This window comes from Oncorhynchus gorbuscha, linkage group LG05, assembly GCF_021184085.1.
Source record: "Oncorhynchus gorbuscha isolate QuinsamMale2020 ecotype Even-year linkage group LG05, OgorEven_v1.0, whole genome shotgun sequence".
Taxonomy (NCBI): domain Eukaryota; kingdom Metazoa; phylum Chordata; class Actinopteri; order Salmoniformes; family Salmonidae; genus Oncorhynchus; species Oncorhynchus gorbuscha.
In genome coordinates, this window is record NC_060177.1 from 56,718,930 (window position 1) to 56,724,929 (window position 6,000).

Here is a 6,000-nt window from a genome sequence, read left to right on the forward strand (position 1 = left end):
AGGAGCGGGGTGACGTGAGAGAACTTGGGAAGGTTGAACACTAGACGGGCTGCGGCGTTCTGGATGAGTTGTAGGGGTTTAATGGCACAGGCAGGGAGCCCAGCCAACAGCGAGTTGCAGTAATCCAGACGGGAGATGACAAGTGCCTGGATTAGGACCTGCGCCGCTTCCTGTGTGAGGCAAGGTCGTACTCTGCGGATGTTGTAGAGCATGAACCTACAGGAACGGGCCACCGCCTTGATGTTAGTTGAGAACGACAGTTTGTTGTCCAGGATCACGCCAAGGTTCTTAGCGCTCTGGGAGGAGGACACAATGGAGTTGTCAACCGTGATGGCGAGATCATACGGGCAGTCCTTCCCCGGGAGGAAGAGCAGCTCCGTCTTGCCGAAGTTCAGCTTGAGGTGGTGATCCGTCATCCACACTGATATGTCTGCCAGACATGCAGAGATGCGCATCGCCACCTGGTCATCAGAGGGGGAAAGGAAGATTAATTGTGTGTCGTCTGCATAGCAATGATAGGAGAGACCATGTGAGGTTATGACAGAGCCAAGTGACTTGGTGTATAGCGAGAATAGGAGAGGGCCTAGAACAGAGCCCTGGGGGACACCAGTGGTGAGAGCGCGTGGTGAGGAGACAGATTCTCGCCACGCCACCTGGTAGGAGCGACCTGTCAGGTAGGACGCAATCCAAGCGTGGGCCGCGCCGGAGATGCCCACTCGGAGAGGGTGGAGAGGAGGATCTGATGGTTCACAGTATCGAAGGCAGCCGATAGGTCTAGAAGGATGAGAGCAGAGGAGAGAGAGTTAGCTTTAGCGGTGCGGAGCGCCTCCGTGATACAGAGAAGAGCAGTCTCAGTTGAATGACTAGTCTTTGATTTGGATCAAGAAGGTCATTCTGAGAGAGATAGCGGGAGAGCTGACCAAGGACGGCACGTTCAAGAGTTTTGGAGAGAAAAGAAAGAAGGGATACTGGTCTGTAGTTGTTGACATCGGAGGGATCGAGTGTAGGTTTTTCAGAAGGGGTGCAACTCTCGCTCTCTTGAAGACGGAAGGGACGTAGCCAGCGGTCAGGGATAAGTTGATGAGCGAGGTGAGGTAAGGGAGAAGGTCTCCGGAAATGGTCTGGAGAAGAGAGGAGGGGATAGGGTCGAGCGGGCAGGTTGTTGGGCGGCCGGCCGTCACAAGACGCGAGATTTCATCTGGAGAGAGAGGGGAGAAAGAGGTCAGAGCACAGGGTAGGGCAGTGAGCAGAACCAGCGGTGTTGTTTGACTTAGCAAACGAGGATCGGATGTCGTCGATCTTCTTTTCAAAATGGTTGACGAAGTCATCTGCAGAGAGGGAGGAGGGGGAGGGAGGAGGATTCAGGAGGGAGGAGAATGTGGCAAAGAGCTTCCTAGGGTTAGAGGCAGATGCTTGGAATTTAGAGTGGTAGAAAGTGGCTTTAGCAGCAGAGACAGAGGGGGAAAATGTAGAGAGGAGGGAGTGAAAGGATGCCAGGTCCACAGGGAGGCGAGTTTTCCTCCATTTCCGCTCGGCCTTCCGGAGCCCTGGCCTTAGCTCTATGCCCTCCTGGATGGCCTTGTAAACAGCTGGCTCCTTACTGGCTATAATCTCAGAGGCCTTGGTTTCCATGACACCACGCTGCTGGCAGAATGCCAAGGCCTCTGGGGTCAGCTCGTCCGTCATATAACCGTTGTCGTCGACTACACACTACGGAGGGAGAGTGGGGCCCAAGGTTAGGAGTGATCCAGGAGTCTTTCTGAACAGAGCCTGGTTCCAGATCTGTTTGTGCGGTGTAATTCTATTTGAATTGCTTAATAATTCTAAAGCAATAATTCTAAAGTATGCCAATGAACATAGGAGTTGGCAATACAGTCCACAACTAATGTTTGAGGTCTTACTTTGAGTGTGAGCATCATAGAGAGGAATTTGAGCTTGTCTCCGAGCAACATGGCGTTGCTGATGATGGCGGTCTCTGCTTTCACTGCATCCTCAATGGGCACAGGTGGAATATTCTCTCCACCTGTTGTTATGATCAGCTCTGCAGGACAAGATATGTTATACTCAGCAAGATATTTAGATCATAGATCTACATGATGTTCAATGATGATTATCTTGTATATCCAGGCTCAAGGTAGGAGTTACCCTTAGGCACAGACTTAGGATTAGGGGAAGGTACACAAAGGAAACAGCATCTTTCTCACATCAACACCCAACACTGGCAGCCATGTTGTGTAATGGCTATATACAGTACTGTACATCTAGAAAACAAACTAGAAATAAGTACTATACCCTCTATCCTCCCTGTGATGAACAGGATGTTGTCCTTTTCGTGCTTGCTCCAGAGTGCAGCCAGCCCTCCAGGTCCAAGGCCTCATGACGCCCCCAGAAACAGATCTCACCATTCCTATCCTCGTCTGGCTTGTCCAACTTTGTTTGGCAGCCATTCACCACCTTTCCACAGCTGAGGACAACATCAAGATATTATTTGTTGTTGACAGTTTGCTGTCTACTCTTTCTACGGTGAGACCGTAAAGCAAGAATGTATTAAATGTCACTTTTATATCTGATGGCTTATTGGTATCAATTCATGTTTTGCTATCACAGTGCTAGCTTTGTCAACTACAAATTAATGAATGTAAACAGTCATTAAAAATTGTCAGTGGACATCCTAGTTTTCCAGTTGCTGACCTCATGATCTTGAAGTTATTCTCCCAGGAGATGGTGTGAGGGCCGGTGCTTTCACTCATCCCATACAGCTCATACAAGGGGAGGCGAAGGCTCATGAAATACTCCAGGGTCTCCCTGGTGATGGGTGCGGCCCCTGTTAAGCAGTTCCTGCAGCAGTCCAGGCCCATGGCCCAGTGAACCTTCTTAAAAACCAGGTGGTTTGCCAGCATGAAGCCCCAGGGCAACAATATTTGTATTTGTTTAACACGTTTTTAGATTCCATATGTTTTATTTCATAGTTTTGATGTCTTCACTATTATTTTACAATGTAGAAAATAGTACAAATAAAGAAAAACCCTTAAATGAGTTGGTGTATCCAAACTTTTGACTGGTACTGTTTATCTTACATCATCCAGAAAACAGTCGCTTTCAAAATATTTATTTAATTGCTTATTGAGGTAAAACAGAATAGAATATGGAATTTGATTGAATAGTTTGGGGTAAGCCTCATCCTCGAGGAATGCTGGCTTTGAGGGGCATTTCTTGGAGACAAGGCCTACCCCAAACTATTCAATAAAATGACGTATTGTTTTCTGTCTCTGTTGTCATTCAGTTAAGCTTGTACTCACTTGAACTCGGGTTGTAAACAAACTTCTGCAATTCAGGTTTAGGCTACAGAATCAAAAGTCATTTAGATAATTTTGATGCTTGTCTATTTTACATTTTGAGACCAACGTTATAAACCCAACTTTTGGAGAAAATTAGGCTACTAGAACTTCTGTAAATGGGTCATTCTACAAAAATGTCATGGGTTTAATATATTGTAGAACATTATCTGTACCATGAAACTGGCTTGTACCTGAGTCTTGGTTTAGTGACATATTTTGAGTTTTAAAAAAAAGATCTCCCACATTAAAAGTTAAAATGCAAAAGCTAATATTAGCATTATTTAGTGGATTATATAAAGGCCCAATGCAGACATTATCTCAGTATCAAATCATTTCTGGGTAACAATCAAGTCATTTACTGCGATTGTTCGCAGTCAAAAATAAACAAATTCCCAGCTAGCACAATGTTCTGAGAACCATGTTTCTTAGATGGGGATGTCAGTACTTCAGCATAACGTTTTTTACAGGTTTCATCATGGTTATATTTAAAGTCATATTCTCAGAACATTAAGAGAACTTTCCATAAAGACCACAAGAAAACAGTAAGGTTCAAAGAACATTCTATGAATGTTATTTAAAAACATACATTCTGTTCTCAGCGTCAACAAAACCGTGCCTACTAATTGGCCACATCTGATCTTAATGAGTGCTTGTTTCCTTTGAAATGGGGTCTATTTGAATAGACTAAAATGAACAGCTTTGGTGCAGTGGACTAATTCCAAATGATAGAAAACAGATCGTAGGTTTGACTCAAACTGATGCTGTGGCTATATATATATATATATATATATATTATTTATTTTTGCATGTTTAATGCTTAAGCAGACTCATTTTCATGTGTCCTATCTGTGCTTGGAGTTCAAAACAGTTAACCTAAAATATACTAGCAGTGTTACTAAAAGTCGTATTGAAACATATATAAAAACATATAAACTCAGCAAAAAATGATTGTAAAAATAATAAAGTTGCACACTCTAAATATGTTCCTAACGATTTAATGGGTATAACCACGCAGTGCCTCCTTCAGATTTATAATTATTTCAATACAGTTTAGTTACTTTAGTCAGCACCTCTTCAAAAAAATGGGTGTGCATCAGCATAGTATTCTTAATTGGATCAGTGATTGTTGCCACATGGGGGCATTACAGTATCATCAACTGTAACTAATGTGTGTGTATAACTTTTTCATATGATGTAAAAAGAAATGTTCCATTTTGTAGTTATTCATTAATGATAGTCAGTTATTATTGATTCAAAGATTAATTGAATACTGTAATACGTAAACACATTTTGAACATAATAATGAACCCAAGTAGGTCAGCATTCTGCTGCATGTCGTTGACAATGGGTTCCCAGGGCATGAATGTTGGCCAATAAGGAGCTCATTGCTCTCACAATGGATCATTTGATTGACCCATTACATAAAATCATCTCTTTGGGGATTTGGCTTATATTCAACCTCAGAAATGGCAGTTGCCTATCTTGCTGCAAGCACATAAGGGATTTAACTCCATACAATCAGTATGCAGCCATCAGTCATCTTTCCCCACAAATAAAATGCTAAATTACTTTGACCAGGGTTCCAATTTTGGAACACCCCCCCCCCACGTTCAGCTGGAAGGTGGCGCATGGAACGCAAAAATATTCCTAAAAATATTTAACCTCCACACATTAACAAGTCCAATGGCTCAAATGAAAGATAAACACCTTGTTTATCTACCCAGCAAGTCAGATTTCTAAAATGTTTTACGGCGAAAACATAGCACATATTTATGTCAAACCACCACCGAAGACACAGCTAATTTACGTACGTAGAATGTATGCACACATGACTGTAAGTCGCTTTGGATAAAAGCGTCTGCTAAATGGCATATATTATTATTATATATATTATTATATTAATTTGCATAGCCAAGTTGAAAAAAATATGCAATCAACAAACGCAGGATTAAAAGAAAAATAATGCACTAACCTTTTGAAATCTTCATCAGATGACAGTAATATAACATGTTACACAGTACATTTATGTTTTTTTCAATAATATGCTATATATATCCATAAATCTCTGTTTACAATGATGCATCGTTCAAAAAATGCTACTCAAATGTCCTGAGAAATGACGATAGCTCCGGCAGATAACGTCAGCTAACAAGGAATACACATCATAAACTTTGACTAAATATGCATGTTCTACATATATATAGTTAGATACACTTCTTCTGAATGCAATCGCTGTGTTACATTTATTTTTAACGTTACAGGTTTCGTTCAGTAGGCTATACTATGAGTCGGCGCTCAAAAAGTAGCATTATGGCTCCTCTATCTTGGAGTCCACATAAACCCAAATTTACCACATAAATATTCCCTTACCTTTGCTGTTCTTCCATCAGAAGACCTGGAAGGAATTATACTTACCAAAAACAGCGTTTAGTTTTGCAGTCTGTGTCTTTCGGTTCTCAAACACGACACATTTTGGTTGAAATGTAGCCAAAAGTCAAGTGGATGCGCACCAAAACGTAGAACTTACATATTATATGTCGATTAAACTTGTCAAACTAACTTCATAATCAATCTTTAACATGTTATAAAGGTGTACAGCAATCGTGAGGACGAATAGAAACGCATGCATTGTATAATCAATCTTGGAAAAAAGACAGGACCG

At 41.9% G+C, this 6,000-nt stretch overlaps 1 long non-coding RNA gene across 1 annotated transcript; it reads right to left on the minus strand.

Annotated features, from left to right (window-relative positions):
- Positions 1–1,554: 1,554 nt before the first annotated feature.
- Positions 1,555–3,972, minus strand: LOC124036114. The gene is made up of 4 exons (XR_006838852.1): positions 2,692–3,972; positions 2,293–2,464; positions 1,902–2,041; positions 1,555–1,710 (listed from the first exon to the last, which is right to left on the minus strand). It is a non-coding gene; the product is annotated as an uncharacterized LOC124036114 (long non-coding RNA).
- Between the last annotated feature and the right edge of the window lie 2,028 nt (positions 3,973–6,000).